We start from the raw sequence: 21390 nt of genomic DNA on the forward strand, positions 1-21390 counted from the left end.
TATTCAGCTATATTTTACATCATGACTAAGCTTTTTCTCCTATCAGTGCCAGTGCAAACACTTGGGAATGAATGCAAGATCTACAAAACAAACACAAACCAAGAGGGCTGTGAGAATCATCATTGTTCACTTGCCAGATTGGGGTTGTGGCTTGCTTCTGTTTAATAATGACTTATTCATTTTCTTAGGCCAATGAATTTTCTTCTGTCTTGGGCCCTGTCCACTCCATGTGCTTGTACTTAGCCAAAACCGACAACCTTCGAGGAAGCTGGATGGTGTATGGAGGCAGCTGCTCCACTTGCAGCTTGTTTACTACTGCTGGCCTAGCTATTTAAGTCTCTCAACCTAGCAATTTCCCCAGTTTTACATATAATGTGGTCAGAGTCATTTTCCTCCACCTGACCCCGCCCGCCTACATAATTCCTGGGAGGCTGTAGTCTGGGACGCTCAGATTCAACACACACATTACATTTACATTTTACATTTTTGGCATTTAGCAGACGCCTTTATCCAAAGCGACTTACAACAAATACATTTGTCTAAGTAAGTGAATCATCTATTCATCAGTCATCATAATAAAAAGTAATCTATGCTAGGACCAGGGGCCGTTGGCAGTGACAATGCTAGAAGAAGGAAGAATTACTTTTTTTAAAAACTTTTTTTATAATTTATTTACAGTTGATAAACTGTACAGGGGAGGGGACACATGTACACACATGCACACACACACACACACACACACACACACACGCACACGCACACGCACATATACGCACATGCACACACATTCTTGTGTACGTACACATTCATCTTCACATGCACTCATAAACACACTGCTCCTATGCTGCCTACCACCACCAAATGAATGCAACCACACGTTCAAATTCACTGGTCCTTTTTTTATACAGTATCACTTCAACTGGTTGATTATGTATCTCTCTCCTGTCTGACACATCACCACCAGTGCCGTTGAGTCCTGTGAGAATAACATACCGTAATGAGCAGAAGCAGGGCATTCATAAACTCTTATATTGCAGCAGCTTTATGTGGGACATTTGTGAAGGGTGGAGTCAGTGTATGGTCGGGGCAAATATAGAATAGAATAACCACTTTCCACTGAATTAAAGCTCTTTTCCTCCCTCCAGTTGAATAAGGGCATTTAAGTCCACCCTCCTGCCCTATTATATGGTGCCCTGGCTGCCACATCAACTGTGGGGGATTGAAATATGCAAAGCAACCGGAGGAAGAGGATGATGAATGCTCAGAATGATACCATGCTGTAGCATCTGCATGTGCCACAGTGACACAAAATGGTGGAAAATGTTCTCTTGACTTCTTGCACTCACTCCTGACAGAAACATGTGCTGTGCTATTATATTTTAAATCAAGGATTTGTGCCTCAGGTTATTCCACACAATAATGGCTGTTGATGTTTCCAGGAGTAGACAGACTAATAGTGGGGTTTATTGAAACAGAAAAAAAAAAAATCCTTTATCGGAATGAACAGGTTTAAGCAGGGTTTAGAGCCTAGACGGCTTAAGTGCCTATTATAAGCAGGCACTGTACTGTACATGGGATGGTTTTGTTGGCCAGTGTCCCGCCGCTTCAAATAAAGCATTGGCAACGATACCTGTTTTTCAAGACCATTTTATGACTAGATGAAGTGTTTTGTGAGCTACTGTCTTGCTGTTCACATATTACAGCCATGCACATTTGATTTCAAGCTTTGACAGGAAATGATAACCTGGGGTTTTATAGTCACTGTGTTAACTCTTCAAATGCTATATGTAAGTATATACAGTGCCTTCAGAAAGTATTCAGACCCCTTCACTTTTTCCACATTTTGTTGTGTTATAAACTCAATGTAAAATGGATTAAATTAAAAGAATTTGCCATCAATCCAAACACAATATGACAAAGTGAAAACATGTTTTTTGAAATTTCAGTAAATTTATTAAAATTGAAATACAGAAATACCTCATGTACATAAGTATTCAGACCCTTTGCTATGACACTCTTAAAATTAGCTAAAATGCAAAAATGTCATCAACAAATCACTCAATAAGTTGAATTGAGTCCATCTTAATGCAAGGATAATAGTTCATGTAACCCTAACCCTAACCCTAACCCTAACCCATTCTGGGGTATTGTGTGTGGATTGATGGCAAATTCTTTAATTTAATCCATTTTAAATTGAGTCTATAACACAACAAAATGTGGAAAAAGTGAAGGGGTCTGAATACTTTCCAAAGACACTGTAAATACAACAGGTTTTTGAGTTACAAAATAAGATGCCGTGTTTTCAGTTAATCCTATGTGTTTTGTTTCTAAAGAAACCTCAAATGTCAATCCAATTTACTTTCTGTAGGTCACAGGACATGTCTGAACACAGTTTTAAAAACAGTGTCAGCCTGTTTGGTTATAGAGACCTACTTTATGTATGTGTACTGGGAACACGGTAGACGTGTGGTTGTGGTCACAGTCATTCGAGAGAGTTACAGCAGGGCTCAGCGTTTTTAGAACACAAATGAACATGGCAGCACAACGTTGTCATTAGATGGGATGAGATGTACGTTTACACGTTACCAACAGGAAGCTGTAGCCACCTCAGTTTCATTTCCTGAGGAAGCAGTCTATATCTGCAATATCAGGTCTTTCTACTATAGACTCCAGAAAACACCTTTAAACCCTTCAGTTGTGTTAGCTTAAATTTACAGTAACAACATTGGTTATTTTGAATCTTTGTTTCACCTGTCCGGGAAACCCTGGTTTGTGTTCAAACCACCCAACATATTGTACTGTAGAGGATACTGATGCCCATGTATGTATGAGCGAAATACATTCTTAGAAACTATTGTCCTTACTGGATTTACATCCTGCAAAACAAGCAATGAATGCCACAGAAATGTATGTTGGGTGGCTTGAGAGGGCTGACCAGTACAGTTCCAAAAGTACATCAAAAGTCTTTCAAAAAACAACAACAACTGTGTGGTCACTGTGGTGGCTGTAATAATGTTATTGTTACCCACAACACCGACATCTAGAGGAGTCATAGTTGTTGTAACATTTCCAGTACAGTTACTAGGAACTGTAACAATATCTGGGCAATTAGATGACGCATCCCCCTAGGCGGCATACTCACCAATGTGCTTTATTGCAATTATCAATTAACAATTATTCAGAGAGCTTTATCCCACAATCTTATCATGTCAAAATGTGTGGTCCTAAGCATCGAAGTATACTATTTCATTATAATGTTGCATGAAGGCTTTACGTTGGACTGGCTCTTTCTGGGCTCTTGCAGAGATTGATGTAGTTCTTGCCTTGATATGATTAGAGGTCCCAGACAACATGCCAAACAGATGAGATGTGACATGTGTATGCCAGGGATTTTCTATCTGAAAGTGATGTTATCTTTTGCTCCTCGACGTGGCCTTGCTCTTGCTTGGCATGAGTCGTGCCAAAATGGCTGTGATCATTTTTAGAATGTTTATAACGAGTGCTTATCTTTCAGATACCTCATACAGCTAAATCAGTTACAGTGTTTGCAGTGCCCCAACCTCACTTCAATGCCAAAACGTCTGTGGTATAACCCTTGTTCTTACTTTAGACTTCCCCCAAGGTCTGAAACAACAAAATGAGAGATGTAAAGAACGAGCTCTGTTTCAAACCAACAGAAAGTTAAACATGTTCAAGAGGCTTTGCTATGTTGGTGCGGTGGATACGTTTTAAACTTTGCAATGGAACAAGATAAATCAACTAATTTTTTTGAACACTCACATAGCACATACTAGGACCTTATTTGGTTTCTCCGCAAATACTCCTGGGAATGTCCTCTGAAATGTGAGGAATGAAGTCGTCTGTGGAGAAAAAGAGGGTCGTCTAAAGTAAATAACCAGGGCAGGGCAATCAGTTGGTACTACACTAACAGGCCAACAAAGAACTGTTCTGCTCTTCACTGAATGGAGGCCATTCTGAGATTCACTTCTCCTTCAAATATTTAATTTCTGGCAAACGCTATGTCGAACACACCTTCTGCATATATTGTGTTCTTCCTAACTCATGACATTCCTAACTAACAGGGCACAATTCAGTGTGTATTCTAGTCTAGGAGACAGCCCAGACATCTGTTAGCTCTCCTGTCCCTTGCCTTTCCTCAGGATGTCAAGCCAACTTCACACATGTGTGTTGTCCCGGACACTTTCACCAGTGTTCTAGACACACATGGTGGCTTTGGTTTGATTGAACCGTATAGTAATTCAATTTGAAGAATAGATGGATTGAGAGTGAAAATGATCATTCAGTCATGAAGTTGGGAGCGAAAATTAAAAGTCATGAAGATTTATATCACTGTAAGGCACATTACTATCCAATGATGTAGTTATACTGAAACAGAATGGATGAATTGTCTCAGTTTATGTGTGCGGATATTGTAATTATGAACAGTTCGATTTTTAAAGAGACAACTAAGTATTTCTAATGTTCAAGTAGGCCTAGTACTGCTTTTCCACTCTGGCATAGAGTTTGTTTAAGACCTTTCCTCAGCCAGGCCCTGGTAGGAAATACAAAGCTTCAGTCTTTCCTTACCTTGGAGCACCTCAATGGCATCTTTTGTGTGCACTCAGTGCTAGAGAGGAGAGGTCCTTAAAACCCATTTAGAGATTACTGCTGCACAGGTCATGCCATTTATCCCATGGTACTGGTACATTTTGCAAAGGATTGAGAAAAGTGGATGGTACTTGCATCGCACAAGTCTGCCGTTGACTGCCTTTTAGTTATCATGCCTTAATTGGGAGAAGCTTTTTATAGAACAAATAAGTCCAAATAACCTGGACAAAAACATATGGGAAAAGTCCACAGAAAAACATTGTTTTTACCAAATGTTCGAATGATCTGTTACTGTAGTTGAATGTACATTATCCTTTAGCAATGACGAGATAAAGGTGAATAGATGAATCAGCAGAGTCAGCAGAGAATCACATTCCAACATTCCAGATAAGTTACACTGATTTATTCATTACCTGTAATCAGCACTATGCAGTCTGGCTGACATCAAATGAGAAGACTCTCTTTGTTATTATGGAGGTCATGTGAGGACCGTGTGATGTGATGTCTGCTGTTGCTCCACAGGGCACAAAGATGAAAAAGACCAGCAAGCCTCACGGATATAGTGTGGCTGTTTTACTTTGTTTTTGTCTCCAACACTTGATTGGAGAGCTTGAGGCATTTTGAAGCAACATGGAGCATCACCAAACCCATCTGATAAAGAGTCTTAAACAGCCTGTCAAATCCATTCATTTAGACCACTGTGTCGATTTGTTAGTCTCTATGTTTATGTTGCCCTGATTTTCAAGAGGCTATATCATTCAATGTGTGAGCCATCTGTGTGCTGTGGCGTACAGCACTGTACATCTACATGTGCTATCGACCAAGAACTGGAGCCACAGTTTATTTTGAGATCAAGTTGAACAATAATTACAGGCTTTAATGCCATGTCATATTATTCCATACTGAGCAGTCATAATAAGGAAGCAATGTGCTTATTAATTTCTGACCATGAATAAGCTGAAGAGGGACACAGTGTCAGAAAATAGCATAATGCGTTAATGTCATGATTACGTTAGAGGACCATGAGGATATATCCAGCTCTATCAATAGAAGTATGGTAAGAGTGAGGAAAGTTACATTTACTGTTCTGGAGGTTTGGTAGCACTCCCCTAAGCATGTATGTGGGACTCAATCACTTTGTAAATAAAGCAAAGAATCTCTTTGAAAGCCTTATATGTAAAAAACAAAAACAAAACAAAAACCTTCCAGCTAACAGCTTGTGTTTGAATAACATTACAATATGTCATACACATGTTATCAGAACAAGACCTGAGTTACAACAGTGCAGTCTCTACAAGTCTACAAGAACAGGAACTCATGTTTCTGAGTATTGATAGCTCCACTACAATAACAGACTTATCAAGTATGGGATATAATCCAGATTCTAAAAATGAGATCATAGCAAATACACGAGGAGGGAATTCAAAATGAATCAACTACAGTCGTCACTGTAGGAAAAAAGCGCCTAAATAATCAACAATAGTATGATTAAAGTGTGTAATAATGTGGTGTGTGCAGCATGGTCATCATCATCAGCATGCCATATGTAATAAATAACAAATATTTCTATAAGCAATATAAATATATTATATAATATATATTATATTATATAAGCATAATCTCATAACCTCTCATCCGATTTCAGTTGAAGAAAATTGCACATATAGGATTTTATTTGGAGTAGATATGACTGCTCCCTTGTTTTTCCCTCTATTTTTTCTCCTACCCTTCCCCAGCGGTGCTAGGCCAAGGGCCTGCTCTAAAAATGTACTGTATGCAGTGGTGAGCAAGGAGGCGGCGAGGCAGGAAACACGCTCCCACGTCAGGCGTCCCAGAGCGGTCAGCCTCTGTACAGGACCACTCTGTCTGCGAACAGGGCTGCAGAAAGGGAACATTTTCATACCTTCAACCCCTGGCTGTTTCTCACGCACAAAGCCTCTCTATTTCTAGCGCATAAGGCCGGCAGTCTTGTGGCTTCTTGTGGTGGCAGTTGAAGTACGGCTAAATTTCCCTCTTGAAGAAAAACACATTTTTTTAAAGAAAGAAAGCAGTGATTCTGAGAAGTACAATTTTTTCGTTACATGTTTTCTTTTCACTTGACTTCTATCAATCGCTGTCAATCAAAAAAGATGGCGATATGATTTATTCCAAAGAAACTTTGAATGACAACAGATTGTTGTGAATTTGAGGTGAAGACATGATCTGACAATACTTCAAATTGAGCAAGAACCACAAGAGACCAGTGTTGTCGGCTATATTGCATCCGGTATTTAGCTGTGTGGTTCAGTGTGTACTAGTACTGAAAGCCACATCACTGCTATCCCCTGTACACCTGCACACGAATGTCATTATCCATGAATAAAGATTCCACAATGAATGCAGGTGTGCATTCCTGGTAACACAAAGAACACTACACAAATGTCCAGGGCACGCTGATGGTGCCGCACATATAGCCCTCCCAACCCCAGCCCCCCCAGCTCTGCTCCCAGCCACCAACCCCCATAACCCTGCTGCAACAATGTCTCCCCTGAAGCCAGACAAACATCTGTGTGGCATTAGAATGAGGGGAACAGGTGGTAGGGCTCAGACCTATCATTAATGGTAGATGACAGATGAGCTCCAGTTGATTTGCCTGTAAGCACTTTTGCACAGGATCTACAAGGGACTACTTTGTCTCACCCCAAACTATGCACTGCCACTTTAGACATTCTCAAACACTTTCAAAGGTTGAAGAAAAAAATTAACTTGGCTCATGTACTGCCACTGTATTGCCTTACAATAACACAGTCTTGTAAAGAAGTCACAGAGCCCCATGCTCTTTCTCTCTCTCTCTCTCTCTCTCTCTCTCTCTCTCTCTCCCTCTCTCTCTCTCTCTCTCTCTCTCTCTCTCTCTCTCTCTCTCTATCTATCTCTCTATCTACCCCCCCTCCCCTCCCCCTCACCCATTTGTCTCTCAAATACATCTTTGGTGATATATGTTAACATAACATTTATCCATGAATGACGCCCATATCAGGGGGAGAGAGGCTCCTCAGCATTCTCCTGGGTGGGGCCCACAGTATGGATGTTTGGGGGACAGTGAGGTGGATTCAGCCCTTTCTATGTACCTAAGGCAGGAAACAGTTAAGTGGGGTCAAAGGGAAATGAGGACCCATAAATACCTGATGGAACACTTTCTGTTATCTCCATCCACACACATAACATGTTACTCTGGACCCAGTGAATCGGGGGGGTTGGGGTGGATCAAACACATGAAACCTCCCTAAACTGCCCTATAATGGTTGAATCAAATTGCCTCCAAAAACTGCCTCACTTGATGATAATGGGTGCTAATTTTAGAAATAAATTAGTAGGTTTGCTTCAGTGATTGCGGCATGCTTTTCACATGGCATATTAGGGAACAGTCTAAGCTGAGAGAAAAAAGCAGTTTTATCATTCTATAAACAAGAGCTGAGATTTGTGGTTGCAAAAACACTCCCATTTTTGTCTGTTAGTGATGTAATGCAAATTCAAACAGATGCAGTTACTGTATGTAAATAGACACATGCATGTGGCACGCAGAGTCTGAATGGGAAAACTGTGACTCTGGATCCACTGCTACAGCTCACAGCCCAGATTGGTAAGTCAGTTCACATGATTGCCCTTGACTTGTCTCCAGCTGCTGCTGATAATGACATTGCCCTCCGACGTGTAACTCAGCTGCTCACAATCTCTAACCGACTTGGAGACGTGGGAACCTTGTTCCGCTGACTGTCCAGCTACCAGTAGCATTATGTTGCTAATATACTGTAGTGTGGGTCAGTGGTGGGAGAGTGCGTACGTTTCCCTAGCCTAGCTTAAGCTTTTCTGAAGTAGCACTGAATCAGTTTATGGGTCATAGAGTGCTTGAATTTCATTTCCTGGGTATAAATACACTGTCAGCCTTTGTTGGGGACTTTCTAAAGACCATGCTAATGTGCCTCTGGCTTAGGAAGTACTGTACTTGAATTGAAAAACATCCAACAAACACACTTACATACATTTACTCATTAGCAGCAGAGAGGGTGGAGTGTGAGAGTGGCCTTATGCAAGCTGAAGCCCCCTACTGACCCCTAAGCAAAGCACAGAGAAGGAAACCCTGTTCAGCACAAAGAGGCCTTGTGTCCTCCTTTTTTCAAAAATTACAGTGCTGTTTAAGTTACCACTAATCACATACTGTACTAGACATACTATGTACATGCACATACAAAACACTAAACAAGCCTATACGTACAGTACGTATCTGTATTTTAGTGTTTTACCGCAATGAGATGAGCTAATATTCTGGGACAGAGAACTAAAATCAATGCAAGTATATTAAATCATATTCGATTTGGAATAATGTTATATGAACATATTTGAAGAGGGGGTGCTGTGTGTGTGTGTGTGTGTGTGTGTGTGTGTGTGTGTGTGTGTGTGTGTGTGTGTGTGTGTGTGTGTGTGTGTGTGTGTGCGTGTGTGTATGTGGGACGGGGGGGGGGGTCCATTTATTGACTCTTCACTAGGGGGGAACCAGAGTTTACACTTTACACTAAACATCTTGTAAAAGGAATAATTCATATGTGTGTACCTTGGCTTGGTCAGTCAATTTAACTGGAGTATGCAGTGCTCTTTCCCAGGTGTGTTCTGTCACTGGTAGCCCCACAGAAGACCTCATAAACAGTGACCTGATTCTCTGGGTTTATGTTTAAACATTAATGCATCTTCCAGCTCTAACCTAACCTACAGTACAGAAAATCACTCTCATGCTAACCAGTAACAGCAGCTCTCTGAGACCGGGTGTTCATGAACTTTATACATTAGGCTAATTCTAAACCAGTTAGCTCCTAATGAAGTGAAGATGCTAATGTAGCCAGTTAGCATGAGAAGTGTTCAACTGACCAAATATTACTCAAATATTCTACTCTGATAAGTTGTTGTGTTTTTGTTGCTAGAGTAACAGTGGTGAGGCAGTTGAAGAAGAAAGCTTTAGACTGGATGCTAAATTCTCTCTTGGTGAGATTTGGTGGCTAGCCTGTGGTTTATACCGCACAAACATCCACCCAAGTGTGCTTACACTGAAGTTCCCTTTTTAGAAATGAAAAGCAAAAAGAGAAGGAAAGAATCCTTGTGAAATTTGAAGTGATTATTTTTGTACATACAAAAAGGACAGAATAATACACCCATGGTATTGATGTGAGGAGAACCTGAAAGAACACTGTTCATTGTTATTCCTGAGTCTTTGAAACAAAAGCCATACCTTTCTACTAGAACAGTTGAATTATTCAGTACTTCTCTGTTCCTGTAGAGGTCAGTGTACCACCACACACCCAAAGCTGTGATTTCCTTTTCCGTGCTGCTCAAGGTTAGATCAATGTCGTTTTCACAGAGGATTACTGTAATGGTGATTCATGTCCACTTGTCACAAACTGTAACACACGTTCTAAAGTTCTCTGAGTACCTCGACACACTGCTGAAACGCAATGCGACATCTCTATGATGATATCCCTGGGAAATTACATTTACAACCTAATTTACAACCTCACACACGCCTGGACACCTTGTGTTGACAAATATAATATATTAGAAGTTATATAGTGGCTGTGCTGAGTTACAGTGGCTCCATAAGGCCAGTAAACACTGCCTCCTCTTTATAAGTAGGTAAGGAACCATTTGATCTCACTCTGTCCCCTTGACACACACCGCCTCTGGCAATATTTGCATGATAGCCAAAAACCATTGCTTAGGACCTGGTCTCACATTGTCTTATGTGCTAATACTGTGCAATGGTAGGGGGTAGTCTCTGGCTCCTAATTATCATAGGAGAAAAATAATCATGGGCTTTCTTATAGTCTTCACCATCTGCATGGGTTCTTCTATGATTGCTTCCTGATTTTCAATAGCACGGAAGTGTGAGGAATTACCTCTTCAAAGGGATGTGTGCCCCACCAGCACTAATCCTTAGTTAATGGCCAGCAGAAGCACCAGACCCCAACAAGTCCACATCCGCCGGTTTTATCTAGATAATTCTGTTTTGCCAATTTAAAATATTGTGTGAAATTTTTAAAAAAGAAACATGGCAATTTCGCAAGCACATCTGTGGAAATCATCAATACCTGATCTTTTTTTCCAGATCAAAATGTCATGATACTTCGCTGTGCAAAGAAGAAGAACCCTATGATGAGCAGCCCCGAAATGCTGGACAATGGTTGCAGTCACTCACTGTTGCCACCACCTTGCAGCTTCTGTCTATGATGTGTGTTAAATTATTTAATTTCCAGCATCTATCCCTTTGTTGACTGCAGGATATTTAACAACTGGATGGATATATAATAAGTAATATTGGGAACACAAGAAGCCTCCACCAACAGTATCAGATTGGTAATCAAGGGCCTTAGTCTCCTAATATAAGGCCATTGGAAATGAGTCCCAGCCGACCCCTAGGAATAGACATAGCTCTCCCTGGTGGTTGCAGTATGCTATGGGTCAGTGCTGAGGAGACGACAGAATCAGCAGACCATTATTGCTCTCACAAGCCTCCAATTTACAGAATCAACGGGAAACCTTCCCCATCTTATTACAGCAAATCTGTGCTCTGCTAACAATATACACTTTCTGCCGACTCTTTCTGTGCACAGTTTTGACAAGACAGAAAGGGCAGAAAACTGAAACATGCAGCAACATCACGCGTCATAACTCAAATACTACTGATGAGCAAGAATGAGCTAGAACTTTGAGTTTAACCTTGGAAGGATGTCATATTTAACTGACACCATGTTCCATATTTATACCAGTGTGCTCTGGCTTGTATGCAAAGTGGGTTTCAATTAAGGCTTCCACGTTGCAAAGTCAAATATTTGCTGTGATACAGACACAATTAATTGGGATTAATATAGTGAAACAGGGATGTTGTTGCCGCACACATGTAGAACAGATGCCACTGAGCCTTGGGGAAGCACACATTTCACTTTCAAGTCACTGATCTCATGAGCTGCTTTGTAATGATTTAGCAGTTGTTCAAATTATTCAGACGTTACAGTTTGTGCTGTATGACCTGTCAACTCTTGTTACCAAATGGATGAGGTTGAGGAATCTTGACAAGCTGCAATTATTAAGATTACATATGCTGGTCTAAACAAATGTAGTTGAATCCTCTGATACATTCATATCATGCTTAGATTCTAAGTCAATTCCAACTTCTCATTCTAACTTCTGTTATTGATGGACATTGACATCAATTACTTATGTTAACTTACTCAACTGGTTGGAACAAATATATAGTTTAATATATAATAATTGCATTTCCCATCTATGATATGCAACAAAAAGCATGCAACTTTGCAACAAAAAGCAATAACTTTGTTATTTATTCACTTATCTAACTATACAGTATACCTATGAAGGCGGTACGGTTGGTGGTTGATTTCATCTATATTACAGAATGTAATTTCTCAGTGATGCACTTAAACATCGTCAAGTGCACTATGTACAATGGCCCAGCAGTCACACCATTAGCAGACTCCTCTCAGGTTCCCTGAACTATGATTGGTAATTTCTGGATTATTTGTCCTCCTCTTCTAATATTTATGCTCTCAGTAATGGATATCAAGACATAGTTTTCAACTAATGGTGGAGGATATCCCCGCCCAAGCCCAACTAAGAGGCCATCTATTGGCTGGGTAAAAAAAAATGTTGAATTTTTAATCGCTTCACCTTTTGGCTAATTCATAATTTAGTGCATTGGGAGTGAAGCATTTAGCTTTTCCTGGGCACGGCCCGCTAAATGAAATGGTGTGGAAAGTGTGAGGTCATTAACCTGTAACAGGTATGTTCTCTCCTAATATTGGGGATAATGTATTCCACCCATGTGTGACAAAAAAGAGGGAGATGGTGGAAGTCATTCACCATTCATTTCAGCAAACCACTCATTTTGGGCCGTCACGTTATAAAAAGTTAATATCTTTCCATAATTAAGAATGATATCCCTTGATATCAGCCTAGCATAGCTTTAAAAGTGAGATTTCCAAACTACCGCTTCCGCCAACTGGAAATCGATGGAGGGATGTTAATAATTCTACAATTTTTTTTCTCAATGTTTTCATTTTTATTTTATTTTATTCGTCTTTATTGACTATTTATGTTCTTTCTGAATCTTCATTTAATTAACCTGCTGACTATATGTCACTCAGAAACTGTACACTTTCTTTACTGGCTTTGCTTAAAGCCTTGTAAATATGATGTTACTTTGTAAATATGTACACTTTCAGTTTTTGATAGTATCACCCACATACATGCCTTAAGGGTGAGAATCGATCCATCCCAATCAGATCAGACAATTGCATTCCCCCTCAGAAGCACCTCTCCCACTCTGAACACCGGCACTTTGTCCCAGGTTATGAAGACACTCGCTCAGACCTCCCTCTCCATACAGTAGGTGGAGATCCTATAATGCCTCTCAATTTTCCAGAAATTCCCAAACAGTGATATTTATTTTAGTGTTCCTGTGAGAATGTCCAGTTTTCATGAAGCATAATCTGGCTGAACATTTCATACAACACAAAAGATAGGACCCCTGAATTGGCCCATACAAGATTGATGGTAGCTGCTTCTCAGAGCAATTTGTTTGTTTCTAGGTAATCTGTCACAGTACAAGTCGACTTGGCTGTTGTCTGTGAAATGTGATGTTTCACTTCAAATTCACAATGAAAGTATAAAACAAAACAGCATCAATATTATGATCCCTGCCTCTTGTTATGTTGTGAGACCAAAAATAAAAAGCTAATCATAAAAGATACATATTTCTAGAAATATTCTACTGGGGTGAGAATACGATTTTTTTTTTAAATCTCAAAAATTGCACTTGTTTAAAGTAAATGCAAGACAGGCCTTTGATGTTTGACATTCCTTAGATCTCTGTCGGCTTCATCTATACAGATCTACTGCACAACAAATCTATTTCTGCATAGCCTATTTTACTCGAGGAGTTAATGTATTATACAAAGTGTTCAGATCAGGGATTAGATTTACCCCCAATTCCATCAGTCAATTCTCTGTGCTCTCCAGGGCATTCATCATTTTGACAGTTGCAGATAAGGCAATTATTTTCCTGAAGCAACTACAAAATGTAGACAAGTGCCCCTATGACAGTGTGTCTGTTTGAGGAAGCACACAAATGTTATTGTTTTTTACTTCATTCAACTGATGGCATATCATCTACAGTACAACAAAGATATCCTCTGGTAAAGCACATGTGAAAACAAATGTCATGACCATTCATCTACTTGGGCATCCAAATGCATTTTTATGCAAACTTTTAGACAGAGCAGGATATCAACACATGCAATATTGGAGATGATTAAACAAGTTGATTTGATTGAAAATGTAAGGATTCTTATACTGTACTGTACCATTTTCCACCTCGTCCTGAGAATTATAGTCAGTCTATTACTATAAGTATTTTTTCAATAAGAGTTTGTCACTCAGTCCTTGCTCAGTATGAAGATGAATTTGGAGCTAATCTGCCACCATGAACAACATGTAATTACAGCAAAGCTCTTGTTTAGTACTGGATTTTTTGCCCAGCTGACGAAGGTGCAATTTGCAGAGGAAAGACAGGCAATTTTAAGCTGTCCAGAGGGCTGAGCGTGAATGAACTTGGTCAAAGGCCACAAATTACAACGGTGACGCAAACATAATTTCTTGTGGTCTTTGTGGTTCCTCTATGATCTATCATTGCTGACAATGATGAGGTCGACAACACAGTTCTCATCATTTCAATTACATTTAGATGCAAATTCTTCTGTTGATCAATGGAATTTCTTCTCATGCTTATTTCTATAGAATAGAAATCCTATGTTTTGGCCATTACATCCATTACTTTTCACACATTTCGAAATCTATTATAATTTGAAATATTATAGAACATACTTTAAAATGTTCAATTTAATATGAGGTAAAACTAATTGGAAGTATAATCATAAACCTTGATGAAGTTAATAATGGCGCAACAAAAAACAATGAATCTTAGCATGAGCTATCCTTACAGGTGCCCATGACATCTCAAAACTACTCCAGCAGCCTAAGGAGCTATCAGACCAGATTCCTGCCTCACTACTTGTAGACATTGGAATCTCACGATTCCCATGCAAATAGAAAATGTATACACATGTAACTCAATATATTTACGTCTTTCCCTCTTAGTTGAATAAACAGGCTGTAAAGGAAAATCCCTTTAGTTGCCTGTTCATTCACAAAGGCCAAAAAATCCCTCCAAAGAGAAATTTAAGTCATTTACATTTTCAGTTGATCTAAAGAGCAATGTACAGCAACCCATCTCTTTGTGAGGCCCGGAGAGAACATGATACAGTATTTAGAGCATATATATATGTCAGACAACAATTCCAATTGCCAATCAAAAACACATTATATGACAAATATACGTATAGTCAGTCATGCAATCATAATCAGCACCAAACTTTGCTGTAGTAACATTGGGTGACCTCCTGGTGGCAGTCTTTGCTCTGCCTCAACTGCATAGTGAATTTACTCTGGGTTTACCCCAAATATCACCTCACCCTTGGGGAGATTCTTTCAAGTATTATCATGCAGTGAAACAATAAGATGATACGCTGTATTTGTTATTGGGGCATCTTTGGAAGATCTATCTGCAGGCCCAGTCTGACGATATAAAGGCTAAGCAGCGCTTCAGTTGGGCACCGACTATGGAGCCACAGCACTTCAAATGTTCTTCTGCTTGAGTACTGACACCTGTTAGAATATAAACACCATCACTATAAAATAAGAATGAGTTGGGCATCTACAACAATTACCGGCACCTATTTCATTCCACTTCAGGCACCGGGGCTCAGTGATACTCTATATGTGTGATCTCCTCAGTAAACCCCTGGAGGGCAGCAGAAGTCTTCTATCCGTATGGTTCTAGTCTGGGCGGCCTGTCCCCACACTCACCTTCTGCACCGCCTCAACCACATGGCATGTAGGTTACTGATAATTCAACTTTAACAAGTCTCTCACTCTAGCTAACTGTGTCTTTTATGTCTGAGCATAATAATAATTGTTCAAGTTTACTTTGATATTTTAGTTTTATGGTTCTTTGAATATTAGAAATTAAGTCAAGACTTTTGGCGTAATGTGAAACTAAGCATCATGAACACAGTTTCACTATTTGTATTTTTGGTTGTTCAATTAAACCTTGACAAATCATCATAGAATTGATCCATAATGTATATTAAAAAACAATAGAACCAACATTTGTCACTAAAGAAAGTCATCTATTGCACCCCTGGTGCTACTAGTCATTTGCAAAATTGATAAATAAGTACACAGAATTAACCTCCCTAACAAATATAAATCAATATAAACATGTAATAGACTGAAATATAAATGTTTCCCTACAAGAATAGAGTAGAAACAAAAAAGAAAAAAAAAGAGAGAGAGACCGTCAGTGCAAGTCAGAGAAAGAACTTGAGTGGCTTTGATAGAAAACAAAGTTTTGCGAATGCTCCACGCATGGACTTCAGTACAAGACTATTGGAAAACTTCCTTTAATGAGAGGTAGAGGGTACTTAAACCTCTATAATAATGAGGATGTTGTACCCCACCCACCACACCTTGGTCATAGTGTTGTGAGACAGAAGCTTTGTTAATAAAAGTGAGGGAACAGGACAGGAGGAGAGGAGGAGTGGGACATGCAGGTTAGCTGGAGGTCTGTCACCAGATAAAAATGGGAACTTGTTCTCCCATCGCTGTCAGCACGTTTTAATGTGAAAACAGCAATTGATTGTTGAACCTGGCCCAAGTTATCCCCCAGAAAACTTTCCCAGACGGAGTGTCTGATAGATTCATAGTTTAATTATTAACCTGTGGTTAATTCCTCAACAAGAACATTGGCTATCAAATTACAATGGAACTTAAGCAGTGGCTGACCACATGGGTGAAATTGTAGTCAATAGGAAAATGCGATGGCGGTTTTTATCAGCAGACCCCGAGATCCAAACAATACCTTCGAAAGGATTCAATTAAATATTGTGCAAATATTATTGTGTTTTTGTCCCTGAAATACCATACACACATACACACAGTAGGCCTACTATAATAATATGTCCTGTGTTATAAATTAATAAGCGTAATAGGGGCTTACATGTACTTTAACAGAACCATTTAAACCAACAGGCCAAAGCAGACACCTTATGTCCACTTCTGTACAGACCATCCACTGCACATTCATCCAACTATCCAGCCACTTCCAGCCAACACTTATACACTGTTTTGGAAGTAGCCAAGGAAGAAAAACCCAACCTTGGTATTCTATTGTCGTGCTCTAGCCACAGCAGTCATTTTGGCTAAAGGTCATGCCTGCAAATGTGTGAATCAACACACAAATTATTGTGTGAATCAACTTAACAAATTATTCCTCAGAGCAGACTATTGTCTTCAATTAAAAAAAATAATCAGTCTAAAACAGACAGGAAATTTAAGATTTTCAGTTGTCTTACTGAGCTACCAAACTAAATAATATTTAGGTAAATATCTCTGTTGTATGCATAAGTATTTATACACTATTGCTAATCAGAATACATACTTTGTGTCATTGATTACATATGCGAACCTTACGTGAACCTAAGTCGTAGTACTAAGTTGAAGTACTGAATTGCAGCAATTGCGCTGTACAGTTTAACTAGATGGCTATTGAGAAAGCAAAAGAGGAAAAGGATAACAAGCCGGAGTGGATGTGAGAGCGGAGAGCAGGAATTAGGGCATGGCAGCGGAAAGGAGGGGAATAGGCAAAAGAGACAAAATAGTGAATCAAAACAAACAGTCTCATTAGTGCTCTGACACAGGTTTCATGAGCTAGTCTGACCGAACGGGAGTGAAGATAAATCACACAGAGAAAGAGGGCCAACCATGACCTTTATGTGGAGTGCCATCCAAATACTGTATTTACTGGGCACCATAGTGGGCCATTTTGCCCGATTTGCCCATAAGACAAGCATAAGCTTTAAAACACCACGTTAATACATCAGCACAACTGACATTGTATGCCTATCAGAAATAATTTGTTCAAGGGGTCTAAGGGTAGTTTGACTATACCTCAACCTCCATCATGTTCAACGCAGTTGCAAAGTAGACTTAAAACATCATAGAATGAGGGACAATGTCTTATTAACTTGGTTCAAATTCAATTTGTCTTACTACCCATCGAATTATTCAAATGATGTCACACAGTCAATATTGCATAGGTATATGCCTACCCAAACATACACTCAGAGAAGGTGGCATAATCTAGTATGGGCACATACTGTATACTTACAGTACTTGTCAAAACCAATTCCTAATTTATTTTAAACCATACAGTATGGTGAAATATTGGTTTACATAATTAGTTACACAATTGGTAGACTATGACATAAAAGTATGTTTTCACAATGTAGTAAAAAGACGTACTAAGTTCCTGTTAAGTTTGCAGGCTTACCCTCTTCGTGTGAGGCCAGTGAGTGTCCTGCCAGCGTGTATGCGTGTCTGGGTGAGGTTGAGCGTGTAGGCCTCTGGTTGAAAAGCAGTAATTCTAACAAAAAAAACATTGAACAGACCAGTAGATGACAGGGGTACTGTAGCATTACCAAGGCTTGTGAATCCAAGCTGAACCCTTGATCAGCCCCTTACAACTGTCCCACCAAACTGTTTTAGCCCTTCAACCTTGTGTGGGCCCCTATTTCACTTTCCCACTGCAGACAGTTGTCAGAGTTTGTCCTGTTATATACAATACTTGTTATATATGATACTTGTTGTGTATGATAGATCAGAGGGAAAAAAGTTACATTGTGGCAAAGTAATGTAACCACACTGAACATACTGTATACACCTACATATTTTTTTTTCATACGGGAATTTGCCTCTGTTCTGTGACATTTGGGGTTTTTCCTTTTGTTCTTCTCATAGAAATATTGGGAAGCCTTCAGATGTAAATGTACACACACACGCACACACACACACACACACACACACACACACACACACTCACACGCACACACACACACACACACACACACACACACACACACACACACACACACACACACACACACACACACACACACACACACACCATCCTTCAGGTGCATTGATTCTATTTTGAATAGTGTGTTTCCTCCTCCATCTAGATAGTCTTGCCACTGCCCATGCTGTTAGTGCAGCAGGCATTTTCAAACTCTTTACATCCATTACATTCCACTAGGTAAATACCTAATGCTGGAAACATTTGTCAATGTATGCGCCTGGCTGAACAGAATAGATTATTGGGGGGCTGAGTAAAATACACTGCATTACCAAACAGCACTATGCCTGTGACATATTAGAAACTTATATTAGGCGCTGTGTCTGTGAAATGTTTTCCCCAGTGCCAAGGATATGTGGTATTTCTAGTGAATATAAAGGTACTGAAGAAGGGTACACAATAGTTATAGGAATGTCAATATCTTGAATAACATGACCAACAGTCGTCAATAGACTGACATTATGCTCACTTTATCTCCAGTAACTCGAAGAAGGAACAAGACAGCACCAAGCAAGGCACAGCTTATACATTTCATGGTTACATTAAGGTTTTTGTGTTTTTTTTAAATAAAGTTTACAAATGGCTTTTAAGTAATTTGACTGTTAGCTACTGTAATAGTTTGTATATAGTTTGTAAGTCTGTAATAAACAGTTCTCAGTGGTTGAAATTGTGTGATTATATTTGGTGCTTGCCAAATAGTCAACTTATACATATGTTTCTGCTCTGGTATACCAATGCATGCACTGTACATGATGTCTGTATGGTGCACCTCATTAAGGTAAGTAAGTAAATATACAGTATCAGTATCATACCACTTAAAAACAGGACTACCTTCTATCTGTTTCCCTATGTATTTTATTCTGTACTCTTGGCTTTGCCTACACAGACTCTGTATGCTCTTACCACAACAGAGGGGGACCATGCAGCGGAACAGAATTAAACCCCTTAAAAAAAAGAAAAGAAAAAAGAGCATCACTGAGCTTTTGTTGAAGAACCTGTTGCATAAATGATCCCAGCCCATCCCCTAATTTCCCACTGAGAAAAACAACATTGTAATTAGGGAGGGATAACTGACACAACAAGAGGCCCAAATACGCTATAATCATGCAAAAATACCAGCTTGATGCTCGTTAATTGGATTGACACTGTTTTTATATTGGTTGAAATGAATATGAATGTCTCTGTGGGGAACTCCCCTTAAGTTTCAATGACATGGGATACTGAATGGAGATTGGGTTTTAGTGGGATCAGCGACTTCATTGGAAGCTCAGTTTGTTCCATTCTATCCCATTGATGGAAAGTAGTTTTTTTTTACTGCTCAGTTAAAGCCTTGAAACTTCACCACATGATGTCTCTTACATTTGGAATAGTGTTTAGGTGACAAGAAATTGGGACATTACATTCTTACATTCTATCTTTACTACTTTACTCCTGAAAATCCAGAAACGGCATGAGATATCATTTTCAAAATTCCACACACAAATCGTGCTTTCACATCAATGTTCTTTACCTATGGAGCAGCGTTAGTCTTTTGTGAAATGTTTTTGACGTGCAACACATTCCAATTACCCATGACTGACCAACCTTAACCATTGAGTTTTCATTTTCTATGCTAATTAACAAATTACTGTTTAAGACAACTCTGAAGTGAGGGGGTCATGACTAAACTACCTCAATGGAAGGTTAACCAGCACTTCTCCAAGCTATTAGCCACTGACACGCTATAACTTGACTTGTAGCAGGTTATTTTTACCATGGCCAACACTGCATTACATGCATTAAAAGGCTTCTCAGGAATACACATTTACAACAGCATAATTGGTTCCAAGATGTCAAGATGTCTTCCTCGTGTATGCATTGTTGGAGGGCAAATTTACAAATTTGATTTTGATCTTCTGGGCAATGTATAGAGAATGGCACTCCTGTGGTACTGTATAGACCTTCTTAAACAGCCACAATAAGACAGGGGGACAAAAAGAGGACAGGGGTGATGCTGGGTCTCTTATTTGGGTGTTTTCATTCATCCCCCTCAATATTCCATTCCTGGTTCTGCTTCAGAGGGTCACCCATTGTGAGGTAGTGAATGGAGGGACCGTACGAGTGTCTCTCCCTTCCGTTAATTAGGACTCTGTGCAGCTTCCGCTCTTTGGAAAGTCATTATTATAGAAGGGGGGGGAAAAAACTCTTCCCTGAACATAACCCCACTCCCCTGCAGTGACATCAAAGACATAAAGAGGTGTAGTTTACTGCTGAGTGGGAGGTATCAGAGTTTAAATGGGTTTGAAGAGGACAGAGGACAACAATACAATGTAGAGTAACATTGCTCCAAAATCGGTTCTTCTTCTACATCATATATTGGAATTTGGTAGTGAAGTGAATAGTGATAGTGAGCTCCAGTACGTTCATGGATCTTTGATAACCTTACATGATTAAACAATTCCTTCTAAGCTAGGTCGAACATCTTTAATGTAGATGATAGTACTCATGCTTCGAGGACAGTTAAGAGTGCACGTCTTGATAGTAATGAGATGCTGTACCTGCTACTGGTTCTTCTGAACGATGCTTGCATTCAAAGTTAAAAGCTATTGGGAAAAGAGTGGAATTCCAGGGACTATTATATGCATACTGACTGTGCAGAACCCCCTACTTGTCTTTACACATGAAATGACCAATTGTTCATATAGGCTTAAGTGAAAAGTCCCCGGGTATGT

Source organism: Argentina silus, assembly GCF_951799395.1.
Source record: "Argentina silus genome assembly, chromosome: 16".
NCBI classification, from domain to species: domain Eukaryota; kingdom Metazoa; phylum Chordata; class Actinopteri; order Argentiniformes; family Argentinidae; genus Argentina; species Argentina silus.